The sequence below is a fragment of the Lepidochelys olivacea genome (assembly GCF_965140295.1).
Source record: "Lepidochelys olivacea isolate rLepOli2 genome assembly, chromosome: 1".
NCBI classification, from domain to species: Eukaryota; Metazoa; Chordata; order Testudines; family Cheloniidae; genus Lepidochelys; species Lepidochelys olivacea.
Window position 1 is genome coordinate 336,179,294 of NC_140411.1, and position 21,200 is coordinate 336,200,493.

The following is a 21,200-nucleotide window of genomic DNA, read 5'->3' on the forward strand; positions in this document are numbered from 1 at the left end:
GTAACCCATGCCTGCTTGGTGTAGCACTCTGTCCCCCTCCAGTTGCACCTAGCCCACACAGAGATTGCTGAGTCTGCTACAGCCTTAGCTAAGAATCACATAGCTTTTACAGCTGTTCAGTGGCATGCAGGAGGCACTGGCGGGAGGGGCGGGGGTGGGAAGAGGCGGGGTGGAGTTTTGGGGAAAGGGGTGGAGTGGGGGGTGGGGCCTGGGGTGGAGTGGGGGGGGGGTCGAGCATTCCCCAGGAACTTCGGAAGTCGGTGCCTTGAATGAGTAAGGATTGCACAATCAGGTCTTGTGTATTTTTACGATGCATCCAGTCTAGTCTTATGAACCAGATCCTCACCTGGTGTAAACCAGTGAAACTCCATTGACTTCTATGAAGCTATGCCAAGTTATATCAGTTGATGAATTGACCTATTGTGTATGTTATAAATGATACAGTATAATAAGAAAAAAGCATGTCTGTACGGTGACAGGGATTGTCTAATATGGATTTAGTTTAAGTATGACTGAGCCTGTGAAATAAAACTCCTCACAGACTAACATTTTTTGTGAGGACTAGAATGTACACAAAATATATATTGAATATATGTTTGTATAAAAACTGCTACATGATTGCAGAACTCATGTCTCAAAATCATATTCTGTGGTTCCTTTGATTTCATTTTCAAATGGGTAAAAATTGATAAAATCCACATAAAAATGCATCCACCCTCCAAAAGAAGTCAATAAAATAAGCAAAAATGTTTTTGAATTCTAGAGCCCTATGCAAAGTCCATGCATATCAATGTTAGTTGTTCCATTTACTTCAGTGGGCTGTGGATCAGGCCCTACAAATAAAGGAAAGAAATTTAGGAGCCTGTATCAAGAGTTTCCAAAGTCACCAATGATTTTAGGCACCCCAACTTTTGGTGCCCAACTTGAGATACCTTAAAGAGGCCTGATTTTCAGATCATGCTCCGGAGTTTCTGAAAGTCAGGTCCCTTCAGAATGCCTCAAATTGGACATCCAAAAATTGAGGTACCCAAAGCAAAGAGTCTTTTAAAATAAAAAAAAGAATGAACCCTTGACCCAGGTATATTTTTATTTTTCACATTTTCATGACTCAAATATAAACAATGGCTCCCCCCACCAACCCCCGCTGCGATTAAAGACACACAATTTCTCTTTAGCTAAAAATTTCAATCTGAAATTTTAGTCTGGAGAATGTTTCATCTAAAATTAAAAAACTCTGGAAATACAGCTGATATTTTATCTTGTACAAGTGCTGATAGAACTTTAACAGAAACCTGACAAAAGGTGATGCTTTAAATATCTCTCTACTTTTAATATGATTAAGAAACATGGTTTCTTCAGCTGTTCTTTGCTTAAGTAAATAGTTTAATAAGTTTTAGCAGACACATTATGGGAAATAAATAGATTTGAGGTTTAAGTCAAGGCAAGATTGTCCTTGCATCAACTTTAATTTAGGAAATCATAAGAGAAGACAATCAAATGGGAAGCTTAACAAGCTATTGTCAGTGATTTACCTATACTCAGTGGGGCTTAGAGTATTGAACGTGTTCGATAGTGGGACAGGGTTGGTTATCTTTTCAATCAGTTTTGTCAGTAGAAGATTAAGGCATAATAAAATAGAGCAGAACACAAAAAAATATTTTCAAACAGCAATAACCTAAGAGCAATTTTGGCCCCATTTGTTCTTAATATGACTCATCTCAGCCTCCTCAAATCTAGAGTTAATCCACAGGCTTTACTGGAGTTACTGTGTGTAGTGGGCTTGATCCTAAGCCTACTGAAGTGTCTGGAAAGATTCCCTTGGACTTGAGTGAACTTCGGAGGAGGGCCTTCCCCCAGAGTGATGGAGTTCTGAATTTGATCCCCAGACTGGGAAGAGGAAGTAGACTGAGGGGTGAAGGAAATAGCTGCCCATCCGCCCAGCCCCCCTCAATTTTGCATTCTAGACCTCTCATCTGCCCAATCTCCCATGGGTTTTGCCCTCAACCCTCCCATCTGCGATCGGGGGAAGTCCCAGACGACTGGAAAAAGGCTAATGTAGTGCCCATCTTTAAAAAAGGGAAGAAGGAGGATCCTGGGAACTACAGGCCAGTCAGCCTCACCTCAGTCCCTGGAAAAATCATGGAGCAGGTCCTCAAGGAATCAATTCTGAAGCACTTAGAGGAGAGGAAAGTGATCAGGAACAGTCAGCATGGATTCACCAAGGGCAAGTCATGCCTGACCAATCTAATAGCCTTTTATGATGAGATAACTGGCTCTGTGGATGAGGGGAAAGTGGTGGACATGTTGTTCCTTGACTTTAGCAAAGCTTTTGACATGGTCTCCCACAGTATTCTTGCCAGCAAGTTAAAGAAGTATGGGCTGGATGAATGGACTATAAGGTGGATAGAAAGTTGGCTAGATTGTCAGGCTCAACAGGTAGTGATCAATGGCTCCATGTCTAGTTGGCAGCCAGTATCAAGTGGAGTGCCCAAGGGTCAGTCCTGGGGCCGGTTTTGTTCAATATCTTCATAAATGATCTGGAGGATGGTGTGGATTGCACCCTCAGCAAGTTTGCAGATGACACTAAACTGGGAGGAGAGGTAGATACGCTGGAGGGTAGGGATAGGATACAGAGGGACCTAGATGAATTAGAGGATTGGGCCAAAAGAAATCTGATGAGGTTCAACAAGGGCAAGTGCAGAGTCCCTCACTTAGGACGGAAGAATCCCATGCACCGCTACAGACTAGGGACTGAATGGCTCGGCAGCAGTTCCACAGAAAAGGACCTAGGGGTTACAGTGGACGAGAAGCTGGATATGAGTCAGCAGTGTGCCCTTGTTGCCAAGAAGGCCAATGGCATTTTGGGATGTATATGTCGGGGCATTGCCAGCAGATGAAGGGACGTGATCATTCCCCTCTATTCGACATTGGTGAAGCCTCATCTGGAGTACTGTGTCCAGTTTTGGGCCCCACACTACAACTAGGATGTGGAAAAATTGGAAAGAGTCCAGCGGAGGGCAACAAAAATGATTAGAGGACTGGAACACATGATTTATGAGGATAGGCTGAGGGAACTGGGATTGTTTAGTCTGCGGAAGAGAAGAATGAGGGGGGATTTGATAGCTGCTTTCAACTACCTGAAAGGGGGATCCAAAGAGGATGGCTCTAGACTGTTCTCAGTGGTAGCTGATGACAGAACAAGGAGTAATGGTCTCAAGTTGCAGTGGGGGAGGTTTAGATTGGATATTAGGAAAAACTTTTTCACTGGGAGGGTGGTGAAACACTGGAATGCATTACCTAGGGAGGTGGTGGAATCTCCTTCCTTAGATATTTTTAAGGTCAGGCTTGACAAAGCCCTGGCTGGGATGATTTAGTTGGGGATTAGTCCTGCTTTGAGCAGGGGGTTGGACTAGATGACCTCCTGAGGTCCCTTCCAACCCTGATATTCTATGATTCTGTGATCTGCCCAGCCCCCCATCAGTTCTGCCCTCTATCGCCGATATATGTATCTATGTGATAAACTAATATTTAATAATGGACTCTGCAATCTAGCAGACAAAGGTATAACATGATCAAATGGTTGGAAGTTGAAGCTAGATACACTCAGACTGGAAATAAGGTGTGCTTTTTTAATGATGAGAGTAATTAACCATTGGAACAAGAGTTGTGGTGGATTCTCTGTCACTGATCATTTTAAAATCAAGATTGGATGTTTTTTTCTAAAAGATATACACTCGATGGCCAGTTTTACACAGGAAGTCAGACTAGATAATCACAGTCGTACTTCCTGGCTTGGAATCTACGAATCTCCAGAGCCCTTGTGGTAATTGGAACAGACTGAAAATATTGTATGGTAGAGAAATAGCATCATGAACTTTGTTTTTCCTTTTGGCAGAAAAGTTCAGTTATTTCATTGTAAATAATTATCAATCCAGTTTACACAAGAATAACTTTGGTATTTTTAATATATTTGTAGCTTTTTTGTTGTTATTTAATTGTGCGTGTTGACTGCTTTCGTGGCAGCTGACATGGGCTAGCTGATGCCTGAACTTTTGTCTGAAAGATTATTAAAATTGTCAGTTGAAATCCTGTTGAGCAGGCTTATAGTAATGTACTTCCACCAGATTTCCTTATTCTTTTGATCCCATGTGTCCCTTTGTCAGCACAGAAATTCATTTAGTGTGGTTCCCTTTTATCAGTCACTTTTATCAACATTGAACTACTCAGTTTTCAGTATAGCATGCTATACATCATCCAAATAAGTAATCACTTTCTTTCTTTGCTACCTTCCCATATGCTATGCAAGGCATTAAATAATTTTCCAATGGAAATATCACAAAAACATTGGGCGAGGATTGCCTCTTCCTATAGTTTGTATAGTGCCGAGCTCAACAGGGCCTCAATTTCAGCTGGGGCCTCTAGATGTTACTGTAATACATATAGTATTAACTCATATAACGATAGTGTTCCAAATAACTTTACTAATATGTTTTCTGTTAACTGACTCTAGAGCAATCTCCTTTAGTTCCAGTTTGCCCTTGATCCTGCATGGCCTTGCATGATGTGCAACAGAGAGTGCGCGGTTTGTTGCATTCCGGTGCAAGCATGAGTGGCAGCTAAATGTGGGTGCCTATGAGGTTAATTGCTAGGCAAAGTTCTCATCAATGGATAGCAGAGAAGCTCAAGTATCCTGCACCTGCCTCCTTTCTTGCAAAGGTGCAAGAAAAGAAAGGAGCGGAGAATGGATTTGTCTGAGGAGACACGGGCTTCAGCACGATCATCCACATACTAACGAGGTGCTTAGCTACATGTTTCCCTCTTAAGCCTTAATGAAGCTAGTAGGCAAGAATAACTTGGCATCTACAGAACAGCACTCGTGCTAATAAAGGATCAGGTTCCCCTGCATGCTTTGTCCTGATCATTATATTTTACCTTACACTTATACATGCAATATTCTCACCTGTGCTGTGCATCAATATTATTCACATATCACCATAAATCTGCTCATTCACTGTACAAAAAATAAATATTCCCCCTACTCTTCTGTTGTGGCAGATTCAGGGAATAGGGCAGAATGAAACCATGATGTCACCTTTCAGTGAAGTGGGATGAATTTGGTTCAGTGTCTTTTGTCCAGGCTTCTATTCATAAGGCATTTTTTTCTTCTTTCCAATATAAAGTGATGCATTATGGGTTTCCTTCTATTACTGAGACAGTCCTGACAAACTGCAGTTGCAAATCAAGACTTCATTTAGCAGTAGCATAAAAGGCTGGTGTTTTGTACAGTGACAACATGGTTCTATTTCATCACAGTCTCTTGCAATAGGCATTCTCAAACAATGCTAAATTTGAAATACTCTCCTAGTATATAAAATAAAGACAAGGTTTTGAACACTTTCAAACAATACCATGGTACCTGATTAAATTATTTAAAAAATAATAATGTTGATCAACCCATTTGTTGCACCTATAAATTAGGTAATGATTATTAAACCAATATGAAATTCTCTTCTCTTAGGGGAGCTGAAAGTGATACCAGCTGGATAGGATACATTGCCTTAACCATTAAGCACTTATGGCAGTGTAAGGTAAGAATTTCTTATATTTTAAATTATTATTTAAAATTAATTATTTTGACAGTGGTTGACATGCAGTAGTGAAGAATTCTGACAGAGTTATGATAGTGTTTAAACATATAGGCTAACATCTTGAAAGTCACTGAAAGGAATTAAATGTTAATTAATTTCCTATTAAGATTTCAGCTATAAAGCAATTTAAACTCACACATTGATTAGGTCAGGGTCTGATGCACAAACATAGAGAGCCACATTTTCAAAATGTTGGTCTTTTTTTCTTTTTCTTTTTTTTGCCGGAGCCAACTGCACCTGCAAAATTCTCATCCCACAGTTTTGAACTGTGTAAGTGCTCTGATTTTGCATCTGCAATTCATTTATTGCACAAATTTCAGAGGAGCAAATTTCACACGCAAAAATTGGCCTTTTAAAAATACGCCCCACGCTATCAAGACTTCACAATCATTGTTCAAGGCACTAGGATCCCAGTTTTGCATGCTCCAGTTTTCATTGTCTTCAGGTGAGCCAAAAGAATACAGGTTGGCATATCTAAGCAGTTTCCACCACCTTAATCAGGAATCTAATGCCAAGATTTTTACTTGCTGCTGTAAGTAAGCAAATCATTTGGCACCAAAGTTTTTAAAATGACCGTTTATGCCCAGATCCTGATCCACTGCTTGATTTCAATGGCTATATTTGCTTAAGTAAATACAGCAAGATTTAGCATTTAAGGATAATTGGAATTATCTTTGAGAACTGCTTACAATTTAAGATGATTTTCTTGTGAGAAAGGTTTAGAATTTTAGGGCTAAATCATGAGTGTGAATCTGGAGTAAGTCCATGTTGTTAGTCCAATGGCGTTACACCAGTTTAGCACTGAAACTGAGATCAGAGTCTGTCCTTTCAGGCTAGACTCTAACTTCACTCTTCCATGGGGTGGTTTAGGCCTCACTATACACCCAGCTAGCTGCTCTTGCTTTAAAGTCCACAGCTGGACTTTCAATCTGAGCAAGGCCAGGCAGGGAAGAAAGAAAGGCAGAATTCTCACTCCTCTGCATGGCCAAGGAAGAGCTGTGACAATCTAGCCCTTAGCATTTAAGCTATAGATCAGAGCTGCATAAGCTAACTGAGCTTGGCACTATTGGAAGGAGCTTCCTGAACTGTGAAAGTCACTGAAATGGTTATGATTATAGGAGTATTGAAATATTACAGGCAGACTGAGAGAGGCCTTTATTCAGTAGTACAAAGGTGGGGAGGATTAGCATGTACAAAGCCTCTTCCACTAAACACTTGCATAGCCGATTCAGTGGCATCTTACACTTGGAGTCCCTGTGTTTGAGGGTGTGCAGAGCCTGCTCCTTTGGTGTGCCCTGGATGTGGAAAGGAGGCCTGGCCACGTACTCTCCCTCCACATTGGGCTGGCTGCAACTCGGGGGACAGGCTGTGTAGCCTTAAAGGTGAGTGTTAAAGGATGCTATAGCCTGCTCAGTGTGGGGTGTTCAAAAGAGAATGTGCATCAGGTACAGCTGCTCCTTGAGTTCCCCATGGGGCACTGCAGCTCTACATCCCAGCCCCAAGCCCCTTGGCTTAAATGCTGCCCTATTATTACCCTGTGAATCGAGATGAGTGAATCTCAGTTGTGGTTTGAGATCTGTTCAGAGAGGAATCCATACTACTTGAATCTGCAAAACACATTGGAATTTCAAATACTTGGTTGATCTCCGGTCGCATTTGGTCCTCTAATAACAGCTGGAAAGCAGCAGAGAGGGAAAGTGCTAACATTACCTGTGTGTGTCAAAACCCTAAGGAAAATTTAGATGTAGTTTGGCTCTAGAAGTACAGGACAGTTCATAGGGATTCCTGATTTTTGAGTACCTGTTCTCATATCCTTAACTGTAACTGTTTAAAATACCCAGAAAAGGCTTGATGTTGGGTTAATTTCAAAAGAGAAGAAAGGATCTTAACAAGTGGAGCATATGCAAGTTAGCAACACATTTTAGAATGAGGAGACTGTCATTTCCATTACTGTGAAACTATGGCTGACCCCAAAGTTTAAAGACAAATATTTTTAGATACTCCTTAATATTGTAGTCCAGTTTTCATAACTATATTTTACCACTATAGATGAAGGCTAAGTGTCTACCTTGTCTTTCTGGTAAATAATAATCTCCTGATTTTTTCCAATCTAAATTGCCCCACAGGGCACTAATAAAACAAGTCATGGCTCACAAAGTAAATTTCCTGTGCACTAATTGAAAATGGTTTCAAATTTATTAGAGTTTCTGTCATCACCCTGAGATCTGATGTGAGCCTGTGCAGTAGTCACCATGACTCTTAAATATATACCTGGGCGATAAAAGAAAGATTAAAGAGCAGTTGTCGTACCATAGCATTAAAAATAATAAAACAATAATGATGAGTGTTAAGTTAACTGAATGCTGCTTAAATGCCACGTGTTAAGCTGAAGCAGCAATCCTCTGGAAAGATTTGATATCGTACTGCCAAGTCCTTTCCTAGATGTACCTAGACACTTACTGTAATAAATAGGCTCTTAAACTTTGCTTTAAATGCTCACGGCAGGCTCCTTTGCTCTAAGAAGTCTGAGAAGGCATGGAAGTTGGGAGAGCTACCTCTTTCTTGTGTCCCTGTTTGCCTTGGTAAGCCACAAGAGATGAGGTTCTGTAGGGATCCCTGGGGTGATGCCATATTCCCACGGCATTCTAGTTCCCCCTCCAAAGCACCAACACGAAGCAGCATAAGTGACTGTGCAAACTGAGTCCTGAAATAACTCATGCAGGTTCCCCTTCTGTGCTGTGGAACCCCTTCTTCCAAAATGTCATTCCACAGGTGGAGAGCACTTGAGGGAAGTACTACCACCAGGCCTCATGAACTAGCTGTGCCATCAAGGATCCACAGCTTACCAGGTGCACATGTGCATTGAGTGGTAGTACAGAAACACAGGGCCTCGATGCAGATGTTTTTTGCCTCTAGTAGATCCCAAAGAAAGAAAGAGCCTTCCTTAAAGCTTGGAATTTCCATTTTATTCAGACCCAAACTTTGTGACTTGGGCCATCTCTGCTACTGAGATATATTCTTAGGCAGTCTATCCAGTGGGACTATATATTAATATCTGCTAACTCTTTTATCCAGCCCCAATTTCACTATAGAAGACCCATGCTCATGGCAAAAATGGCAGAAGGCCAGATGATCAGCACTTGTACTGCTATAGAGTCATTCTCAGATGTGCAAAAGACCAGTTGTAATGATCGTATTGTACTTGTGGGAATTGAGTCTCCTACATACTGTAACCCCCACAGGCTGGCAAGCCTATTAAAATACCAGTCACACCAGCAGCATAGCAGATACTTTGTCATTGCTACGTATTCTGAGGTATTCCAATATTTGTGTGTGTACCTTTATAATAGATATTATATAATATTTGTTTGTGTACCCACAAATGACCTTTCCCCATCCTCCAGCTACTCCGATGATTAATAGAATTCTGAAACTTTATTCTTAACTCATAACTGCTGCACTTCAGTGATGACCACATTGTTTCTTTTAAACTCTCTTAATATTATTATTTTTCAATCTAGCATTGTAACTCTGCAGTTGGTACGCTGCCCTGTAAAGCTGCATGTGTTGCTTACAGCCCTGAAACATTATGTAAAATCAATAATACATATGCTTTGTAGAAAAAAATGAGCCCATCTGGGATGGTGCCAGTCCAAAACCATTGAATGATTAATTGTGATATGGTTACAGAGGCTATGTCTACACTTGAAATGCTACAGTAGTGCACTTACTGTAATAAATAGGCTATCAAAATTTGCTTTACATGCTATCACTGGGTTAGTCTACCTCCGTGAATGGTGGTAGCTAGGTCAATGAAAGAATCCTTCTGATGACCTACCGGTGTCTACACCACAGGTTAGGTTGGCTTAATTACATTTCTCCGGGGTGTGGATTTTTCCTACCCTTGAGCGACATAGCTAGGTCCACCGAACTTTTCCATGTAAACCAGCCCACAGCCGTAACTGGCAAGGTGAATTTTGGTGAGAATGGAATCATTGCCATAATTTTTCAGCACTTTGTAACTACCTCTATGCATTCTGAAAACCTTCAGACAATATGGGGTTAGCCCTGGTCTACACTGAAAAGTTACATCAACCCAGCTATCTCCCTCAAAAGTTTGAAAAATCCACATCCCTGAGAGATGTAGTTAAGCTAACCCAACCCTGCTGTAGACAGCGCTGTCAGTGGAAGAATTTGTCTGTCAACTTAACTACCACCTCTCAGGGAGGTGGTAGGCGATGGAAGAACCATTCCTGTTGCTGTAGTGATTGTCTCCACTGAAATGCTGCAGCTGTGCTGCTGTAGCATTTTAAGTGTAGACATAGCCTTAGTGTGGAAGTCCTTACTAAAGAAAATGTCTAATTGACTCCAGTGGTAATGTCTTTCAATAGGAATGAGTAAAGGGACTAATTTTCATTTACACTAAGGCAACTTTACACTGCTCTGGTTAATGTAAATTACATCCACTTTCAGGGCCCACGACCCAGATGAATGTAGGGTGGCCATAGTGCAGCTGAAAATCAGGCTTGTTGAATTGTACCCTCTGATAATAGTGATGCTTCAGTTGCTCAGGAGAGGAGTCATTCCTGCTTTTTAATTGTTCATTGCAACCTCAGGATTTTTCCTTTTGGGGCTAAGATTTCTCATACTCTGTCTTAGTCGCAAGAAGATGTTTTGGAGGGCTCTGAGTTTGGTCAAAGAGGAAAGGGCCATTTCAGGTCATTTCCATCTACACATGTAGCTTCTTAGAGGCAGGAGAGCAGTATTTTTAAATTTACCAAATGCCGCAATAAGGTCCATCTTGAATAGCATGGTTGCATTTTCTTTGTCGGTGGGTAGGAAGAGTTTATCCACCATAGCAACAATTGTTCTCTCAGTGCCATATCCTAGCCTGGAGCCTGACTGAGAAGGAACCAAACGCTGGCAACTGAAAAGTTTTCTTCCATTGAAATGTCAGTGACCCACTTTTCTGAGATCTCACTAGTCCTGTTGCAAATTTACAATCTCTACTGCCCCCACTTCAGCCCCTCTCCTGGCTACTCTCAAAGGGGATTACTTCATCTGGTTACACGGTTGACAACTTTTAAGAGATCAGTTCCTGGACTTAGAAGAACAATTAAGGCTCAAGGTCTGCAAGCTGCCTAAATCCATAAAAAATGACAAAAAGGAGTAATTACATGGGATACCCCTATATATGTTTTTAATGTACAATTGTCAATTTCTTCCATCTCTCCACCACTTTTATATGCATCATTTTGCCATTTGTTTTTTTCCGTGTTTTTCATGACCCTTCCTTTTCTGTGCCTTCATTTTTAATATAACAACACTAATAGCACTGTGGAATTGCTGCTGATCCACAGCCATAAAGAAAGGGATGTTGGTCAGTAGTTAAATGTTCCCCCACTTCCTAGAGGTATCAGTTCCCTTTTTATACACGTTTCTGACCTCTCTCACTCCTCTCTTTCACCTTTTCTGCTTTTCCCAACTGTTCTTCAGTGCTCTAGGCTCCTCTCTGTCTGTTTAGTTAATAGGTGGCTGGGGCAGAATTTTGTTTCTGGAGATGTTTTCCCCTTAACTCAGAGATATGGAAGGGGAGGGGATTGGTAATGGGATATACAGCCTTTAACCTCGAGATCATCATCTCAAATACAGCCCAGGTCAGTCATGTCTGAAAGCAATTATATTCTCTATATGGTGATCTATATGAAATGCATCGGTGGGCTCATCCCACATCCACCCACATCAGTTAGAAATCATTTTTGTGGTCCTAATGGGGAGTCTAAACTTTGAATGTACATGGGCACTGAACTATTTCACTTCTAAAGAGTGTTTCTTCGGATTGGAATTGAAGCACTCATTGGAGTGGGATGGGAAGATTCCAGTGACACTGACCACATTTTGGATAAACAAATGAATTTGGTCTCCAGGGCTCTTAATCTGGCACCTTTCATAATGACTAAATTCAATTAGCTTTTTAAAATACTAAGTGGCTCATTGAAGGAGGACCCCTGCTTAGGTAGATAAAGAATGGAGGTTATCCCCCAAACATCATAGAATAATAGTCTAATGCCACTTCAAAGACTTGTAGTGCTTCAAAGCAATACTTAAGAAAATTAAAAATTGTTCTGAGGTCATCAAGTGCATTTCAGTTCCTCCGACACTTGCCATTTGTTTCAGTGGGGGTCCAAATGTTATGGAATCTGAGTTGGATACTGAAACTGGTTAAGGAACTCTTAAGAAAACAAACTACACCTTATCATATTTCCTTAACATTCTCATGAAACATTTTACCCCAAGACACCCCCCACAAGCCCCACATATTCACAATGCAAGTCTCAGAGCAGTATTAACATATAAACAATGATGCAACAGAGACTGGGAAATCAATCTGGATAAAATAAGAAAGGACTCAGGCTTGCGTGCAAATCTCCAGCTGAACCTTTACAATGAGGTTCCGAAGAAGTTCACTTAAGTTTATTTCCCTATTATGTTTAATTCTTATCTCTGTACTTCCTGGTTATGAGTTGGGACCTGGAACAGAAGTGCTAAAAGCCTGTGAGGAAAGGCTGTTTCTGAGGTATTTTTAGCCCAACCAGAAGCAAGGACATCTCAATCAATCTGTTTGAAGTTTATTGATAATTCCAATTCACTTCAAGAGAGAATCTCAGAGATGTACCTGGACTATATTCCCTGGCCTGTACACAGAGCAGTGTGTTGTACCTGTCAAAACTTTAGGGAGGTGCTAGAATAGACACTTAAAACCACAATCCACAAAGTTCCCTTGTTTTTTAAAAGTGACCAGTAGTGGCTGCAAAGATGCACAGTCGGAAACAAGAGACTGTATTCAGTGAAAGACGGTGATTAGAAAGGGAGACTTATAAGTAGGAAAATAAAAAATGAGCCATCACTTGCTCAGTTGCATACCTTCCCCTTGATCATATGCTCATTTCTTCCTCTTTTGGACCAGTGCAAGATCTAGTTAATAGTTCCTTAGATCTTTTCAGTTAACATACATATTCCAAGATGAGTCTGGGCAGCTCTGAGTGACTTTTTTCACTGCTCCACTTTACTGAGTGGCTTCTTTCCTTTCCTTTCCTTTTCTTCATTTCATTTTATTTTCTCATCTTACTACCATTTCTCAGTTCATCCTACATTATAAAGCAATGAACAACTGGGATGTGTTTGTTTGGTGCTGTGAAAATGATTTATATGGAACTTGACTCTGCATTTCCATAGTAATGTAAATATAGATTATGTACAAACATTTCATCATGCTCATGAACAAAAAAAGGGCCAAGACTCAAAAGCTGGATGCCGAATTTAGGAGGGATTCAAATGTAGGAGACTGGTTTGACTTAAGCAAAGACCCATGCTATGATTTTATCTGGGTCTGAGCTTCCTCGAAGTTAGGGTGTATTTGGATGTCTGGGGTTTTGAGTCTGTCCCCTTATTAATATGTATAATGTAGTGATGTATGTTTAGAATGAAACATTCACTATATAATCTTCATGATCTCTGGGTAAAATGTTCATAGCTAATTCACAACATGGAGTTCCACATATATAATAAATGTCATCCGAAAATGGCTAATCAGGTGGCAAGTTGTGATTGCTGCTACTGATTAGCTATAAGAATTGTGCACACAGTTAGTTTCACCAATCAGTTGTCTGAGCTACCTGTTATGTCTTGGCTCTTTGATTGCAAGCTCTTTGGGGGAAGGACTGGTATTTCTTTGTGCTTGTATAATGGCCAGCACAAAGGGTCCCCAACCTGGTAGTGGTCTCTTAAAAAAAGAACTAGCTAAGTTCATAGAGGATAGTTCCATCAATGGCTATTAGCCAGGATGGGCAGGGATGGTGTCCCTAGCCTCTGTTTGCCAGAAGCTGGGAATGGGCGACAGGGGATGGATCATTTGACGATTACCTGTTCTGTTCATTCCTTCTGGGACACCTGGTATTGGCCACTGCTGGAAGACAGGAGACTTTGCTAGATGGACCTTTGGTCTGACCCCGTGTGGCCATTCTTATGTTCTCTGCATGCTATTGCAATATAAATGTTTAATAATAATAAACAATGCATATGTATTTTGTTCTTTTTAACTGAGCTTTCAGCAAGACATAGGGTAGATTTCACATTATCCTTCCTACCTTTCATAGATACAGACAATTAAGCAGGATTAGCTTTTTATCAACCTTATCTTCCCAATTGGAGTGGAATGGAAGGTTATTAAGGACATCATGAGGGATTTAAAAAAAAAATAAGAAAGCTAGAGGAATGCAAAAGAAAATAAAGATTGATTTCTCTTCCCTTATTGAGTGCTAGCAGTTAGGTAAACTGATTTGCAGTGAGGTCATCAGTCACAATTGGATGATAATTCGAAAATGGATTAGATTAGAAGTAGCAATTTCTGCTCCCTGGGTTTCAGCAGAAAATGGTTCAATTCTGTAACAGACCTCATAAACTAGTGGAGATCAATGCCCACCTAATGTGCCATTACACAGTGGGCACACTTCAGTGACTACAAGCACAGCTGCGACTTGGGTTTTTACCATCTATATTTCCTCTGCTCTTTATTTGCTTTCCACAGGTGCTTTCACTTGATTATTTTTCCCTAGGGAATAAACAGTTTAAGAGAATTCTTTTCACTATTTCCATAAGCAGCAGTAAGAGAGAGGTGTTAGAAACATACTCTAGGGTGGGGAAAGAATCAGAACATCTCTCTGCTTGTATTAGAGTAACAGCCGTGTTAGTCTGTATTCGCAAAAAGAAAAGGAGGACTTGTGGCACCTTAGAGACTAACCAATTTATTTGAGCATAAGCATCCGATGAAGTGAGCTGTAGCTCACGAAAGTTTATGCTCAAATAAATTGGTTAGTCTCTAAGGTGCCACAAGTACTCCTTTTCTCTCTGCTTGTAGTAGTATTCAGTAATGTTAGTGGCCTACTAAATCTGGGCAAGAAACAGTTTTCCCATGTTGAGAACTTTTGAGATTTCAAAAGATTTTCCTGTTCTGAAGTGAGATAAAACATTAAAATATCAAACAAATTTGTTTAAAAATGGATTCATCACAATGTTTTACTTTGATATTTTTAAATGTTTCATTTCAACTCTGATCTTTTATTTTTTGACATTTTAACTATAAATTAATTTACATTTCTTAATGAAAAATTGTTTTGAAACTTAAAAAAGGAACTTTTATTCTTGAAAATGTCAAAATGGACATTTTGAAAATTGCAAAACTTTTTTTTTCATTTTCTTTTTTTCAAAATGGGAAATTCATCTAAACTTACCCTTTCATATAAACAGTGCTGGTTTCACGGACATGGCAGAAAAAATGACCAATTCTATAGCCTACTCCAGTGTAAATCTGGAGAAAATATAGGTAAATAGTGGGGGAAATTATTCACAAAAGGCTAGATTGCGCAATTCCTATTCACACCGATGAGCACGTAAATAAATAGTGCCTGTGAAGTCTATGTGCAAAAATTAGAGCTGAATGAATAGTGTTAGTAATAGTATAACAAAAAAAAAATCCATACTAAGCCTTTTTATTTGTTTCCCAAATTGTATCAAATTTCTACTAATATATTATTAAGTATTGTCTGAATAGTTTGGACAAATAATTTTCAAACTATGTGTTGTCCACTGCTGCTATTGATAGTCTGAGATTGGTGTATTTCCTAGCCCTTATCTATATAGATGACTGATATTTTTCAACATTATGGCAATATTACACTTCCATACAAAGTGATAAAACTTCTGGGACTCAGTACTATTTTCCTGAACACTCATGGTTGCATGAATGTTTGCAAATAATGAAAAATACAACCTTAGACATTGACAGTAAATCACATGCAGGTCATTTATCCATAAATATATGCACTGAATAGTGCTAAAATATATAAATAGGTTAGTGACTAATCTATTTATATATTTTAGCATTATTCAAACAGGAAATATCATGTAGGAAATATCATGAGGTAGGATGTTCAAGAGCACCTAAGACTCATTTTCATAAGTGACTGAAGCACTTAAGTGGCATATGCTCCTAAACCCCTAAAGGTATTTAGGTGCCTAATGATGTAGGTAGGTGTCTAGTGCAATTTTTAAAAGCTCCAAGGTGTTTAGGCCTTTTTGAAAATCCTACTGGATGCCTATTTACATTTTTAGGCAACCTAAATACCTTTAAAAATCTGGCCCTAAGTGACTAAGTCACTTCTGAAAATGAAAGGTAGGCTCCCAAGTAACTTAGGCACTTAGCTATAATCTATCTGGGTGCAAATAGTGATCAGAAAGATCTAATATCTCTTTGGTGCAGAGGTTGTGTCTTCTTTGTGTTTACTCAGGGGCCAGTCCATTTTTGTAAGTGCATTATTTGCCATAATGTTAAAATTTTCAGTCATCTGTTTAGCGACCGCAATATAAAGCATGAATTAAAAAAATAAATAATGTAGTTACTAAATAAACTGGTCAAAGCAAATAATTCAAGTAGGTCTAAACTCAGCTGACCTAATTGCTTTCATCTGAATCTACTAACTCACTGATAATTTAAATTTGCAGAAAAAGTCATTCTACTTTTTTGTTTTGCCCCGTTAAACTCAGTAACCTAGACAGTTCATAAAACAAGTGAGTTTTACTATCAGTGTAATTCTGCATTATTTTGAAGCTGCAAATAAAAGTTGTTCTTCTGTAGCTCTGTTTAGTCATTGGTTGCTTAATAGGTAAGAATAGCATAAGGGATATAAGATTCTGAAACCTAATAATATCCAATGCTTAGTTTTTGAAGTAAATATTAGCTGCTAACTAGCTCCAGAGTGAAATTTGAAAAGGGAATTGAAACACTGCTTGTAGCCCCTATTAAAATCTCTCTGTTTTAATTGAGAACATGACCTGGGGGTTCCATAGCTCAACTTACACTGTTCCATTGGTACAACTCTCTGCTTGATTTTGGCAGCAGGGTGCTGAGCTTGGCAACTGCAGAGAAGTGCACCTGTTTTCAACACAGGAAGTTATGTTACTTAAACTGAATCTAATCTGCTAATGATTGTTATGATTGGAGTGCAAGGTCACTTCTAGATTGCAATCAAATGTCAACATCTGGTTAATAAACAAAATGACACTTTGTGATTATTGCATAGCAAATTAGAAGTGAGGTGAAATTTCCGGCCTTTCAGTTAGCAGAAAATCTGTGATGTCTAGTGATGCCAGCTCCCATTTTCTGACCACAAAAAATGAAAGAGGCTGTTTAAAGGATTAGATGTAGGAAACTACATTTTTTAGATTAAATGTATACATGCCAGCAAAATTCATCCCTGGCGTAGCTCCATTGACTTAATTAGCATGACACCAAAGATGAAATTGTCCCACCATTTAAAACAAAACTTCCCAGTGACTATTTCTTAATTGCTTCGAGTAAAAATGCACTGAGGTTCATTGGGAACACTTGAATGGACCAAATCTTGATCTCTCATGCAGTATTCAAGGAACAGATCTTTTCACAAGGAATTTATGGCTTAATCCTGCAAGATTCTGAGGGCTTGGCTATAATCCACCCAACCACTTTAGTATAGTGTGAGGAAAGAAACACAACTAGCCATTCTTTAACCAGCAACTAAGGAACTCCCTAACCAGTAAGTTTAGGTGTTTATTAAGCTCTTCTCTGCAATACTTCCTGGTCCTCTCTGGTAACTGTGGAGGACCAGGAACTTTATAACAACTTCACAGTTAGCACATAAATTGTCCCACTGATTTCAGTGTGACTAATTGTATGCTTGAAGTTAAGGATTTTTCTCAAGTACTTTTCAGGATCAAGTCTTTAGCAGGGTGAGGGTGGGAAAGAATCCACCTGCCATGCAGCCAGACTGCAGTATTTATTATAACCTATGGTCACACAGTGTGTCCATGGCCTTATTCAGGCCCCTTTCCAGCCACAGATTTGGGGCTGCTTGTTCAGTGACTGACCAAGACTCATGAATCCTTTGACTCATCTGACAGTGTTGCCAAGTGTATTGGACAGAGCCATGGCACAGGTTGCAGAATCCCACACTTGTGGCCACTCAGTGGCTTGAACCTCTTGTGCAACAGAAATGTAGATCCTCTACTTGTGTGAATTGGCATAACCCCATTGCGGTGAATGGAGGTACCCTGATTCACACAAGCAGTAGCTTTACCATCAGGATCTGGCCTGTAATGTTTCCACTATATTTTGAGCATTCTGCACTTGCCAGAGGGTGCATATATTCCTTACGACATATGATAAAAGTTCATGGGGAGGACTGAAGGAAATCAAGCCAGTTAGGATGTTCCATTTCTGAAAGTTCTAAAAGATTTATGTTCAAGTCACTTTGTAAGTCAGATTTTGACACTTTTACTGTAATAAGTAGCACCTTACTCCATGAGTAGTCCCATTGAACTCAGAGGGGCTACTCGTAAAGTAAGATGATATTCAGTGTGATGCAAGGGTTTCAGAATTTAGCTCTATGTAAGTGGGATAAGCCCTATATAACTGGATCAAATTAAGTGTCACCACTGGGAGTTCTATATTACTCCCCACTTCCTGCACATCAGCCTAATGGTATGACCACTGTCCCACAGTTCAGACTACAGGGAGGTGAACGGCAACACACATCAAAGTGCTGTGCTCTAACTCCCCCATATAGATGCTGCAGGCACAAACTTGAAGTTTTCTAGTATACAAAGATTCCTGTTCAAACACGACTATATTAGTGAGAACAAGGGACCCTTCAGGTCACGCCCACATCATCCACACGGGGGAGTAACCACGCAACACTTCAGTGCGCACTGCTATTTACAGGTCCAAAGTCCAATCTGCAAGGCAGTGGAGACATATCTTACCTTTTTGGTGAGGAGCTCAGTCCTTCGAGAAAGCATTAATATGGTCAGACCCAGAGCTACTGCGTTTGGTGTTTTATTAATTGTTCCCGGTCACCTTCAAAGAGAGAATTCCACTTGACTGCTTAGCATACAAATATTTCAATTTAATACATTTAATTGTGGAAGCAAATAAATATTTTAACAGCACATAAATTATTTAAAAAATTTAAATAGCTGGGCTAGAAGTGAATCTTTGTTATAACAAATTCACATGCAAAATTCACACACACTCCTTGACATACGCATGCATATAAAAGTACACCTTCATATGTATACATTCTTCTTTGATTTTTTTACAAACCATTTCTAATGTCTTGTGTTCTATAAAATGTAGTTGGATGGGACATAATGAATCTGCCAATCTGGTTTCCATCCCCCCAATTAATTCTTCAATTGTTTAAGAAGAACTGGAATGAAAACTGCAATGTCTCTCTGTCCATATCTAAGAGCTTCAGTCAGCACCTGAAAAAGGTCTAGGCCCTACTCCTTAGGTTCAGCTGAACTCTGCTTAGTACTGGACTCAGGAACTGACGAGCAAATATGGCTTTATATCATCATTGCACACTGCAGATCCCCAGAGCTGCTGGCGAATGAATAGCTCCCAATATAATTTAGAGCAATCTCCACACTGCGCTAATATGACCAGCTGAAAATGGATCCCAAGAAGGTTCTACAGCAGTCAGGGATTACTGGGGTCTTAGAGGCGCTTCTGTCACACCTCTTCTCCAAAACTTCTACTCCTCCCCTCGGCCATGCCTTTGATATATTCTTTATAGTAGGGGATGGCACAGAGCCAGCAAGCAGGCTATATTCACCTCCTAGGGTTTGTCTATACGTCAGGTTATGTCAGTATAATTTATGTCGCTCAGGGGCGTGAATAAGCCACCCTTCTGAGCGACGTACGTTACACACACTATGTCAGCGGGAGAGCTTCTCCTGCCGATATAGCTACCGACCTCTCACAGAGGTGGTTTTATTATGCCAATGGGAGACCACCAGTGGTGCAGCTGAATCAGCCACTGTAGCGCTACTAGTGTAGACTAGCCCTCTTTGCTGCCATAGTGGCACAGAGAAGCCCTACTGGGGGCCAGGATCAGGTTCCTAGTTATTGGGTACTGACTGGCTAACAGCCATCAGGTCTCTGTTAATAGTGACTCGCTGCCATTAGCTACCTTCATGTGAGGTCGGAAATATTGCCTGCAGCCTCAATGGGATGAGACATCAAGGGATTAAATAATCCACCCCACTTCAGATTTTCATAGGGCTTCCACTAATCTAGAGCACTATCTGTTCCCAATAGGTTCAACTCTGAATCAACGAAAGGATATACAGGTCCTCATCTCTCTGAGTTTTTCTTCAATTCATTTTCATACTAACTAAAGCAGATAGATTCTAGATTCTGCACAGATTCTAGAAGTGATGCACTATGGTCACCCAACTTGTTTGTACAAGGGCTTGCCCCACCCCCAATGAACTTAATTTGACTAAAAAATGAACACTACAATGTCTATCTGTATCTAAAAGCTTCAGTCAACAACTTGAAAAAAAATCTGGGCCCTAGTCCTCCAGCTGAACTATGTTTAGCTTTACTCAGGGACTGGGGGACAAAAGTGTCCGTACACCATCTTTGCACAACCCACATCTTACCTGAGGCCAGGTCTGAGACCTAGTAGTCACAGCAGTCATAATGTCATGGCTTCATTCTGCTGGCTTTGTCTGATGGGAACAGCAACTAATTTCAAACCCTGATCTGTTGAGCTCCTGGCCTGAAGAAGGGTGACATGTAAATCTGCTTCCTTTGTTGATAGCTTTTGTGTCAGCTTCAGACTCCACCTCCTGGCTGTTTCCCAGACACTTGTGCTGGGCTTGCAGCCAGCCCTGCTTTCTGCACATGTACATACATATGGATCATACAGATGTTTACAATGCATCCTGCCCTCCTTCTCACTGCTCTGGACACACACACACACATGCATTCTATGATCTATCTATAAATAGCGTTTACTTTTTAAAGGATCTGTGTAATTATATGTATAGAATTCAGTGAGATACATTACGCTGGTCCTTTAAAAAGTAAACTCAATTTTTAAAACAAGTGCTTTTAAATTCAATACTGTACGTTATTATATAGTTACAGGCCATATGTTAAATTATTTTAATTTCTTGCTTTTAAATTATTATTACCACAACAAACTTGCATTTTTAACATTTAATTTAAAAGAAATGCAATATAGATTTTCTTGCTCTGTTTAATATACTGTAGGATATTACTTTCCTTTACCACACCCAGGTGTTATGAGGGTTATTTTTATTTTAAAGACTATAGTATGGCTACAGCAGTTTTGTATTCCCCAGAAAAGCTTGAATACATTTTATGAATCATGAATACTTTACATATTTTTTTCTTTAATGTATCTCCCAGGAACTGAAAACACCTGCTGTGTAAGCCTGTGCATTAGAAAAGCAGAGAGGTTATATATTGGAACGAAGCTTATGGATGAAAATAAACCTTTTTTTAATAGGAATTCCACCTGGGAATGGCTGGTATAAGATCTGTTAAAAACAATGGTAAATTTTGTTTAGACCCACAGCCACGTTAAAAGAAAAAAAAAGAAACTAAAATGAAAATTTAACTCAAAGTTGCAAAAAAAAAAAAAA

At 39.8% G+C, this 21,200-nt stretch overlaps 1 protein-coding gene across 1 annotated transcript in view; it reads left to right on the forward strand.

The window, feature by feature from the left end:
• SEMA3A (semaphorin 3A) overlaps positions 1 to 21,200 on the forward strand; it is a 419,590-nt gene that overhangs the window by 120,428 nt on the left and 277,962 nt on the right. Inside the window, exon 2 of the mRNA XM_084624857.1 lies at positions 5,519 to 5,588. The gene's annotated coding sequence lies outside the window, so the exon portion shown is untranslated. The remainder of the gene's footprint in view (positions 1 to 5,518; positions 5,589 to 21,200) is intronic.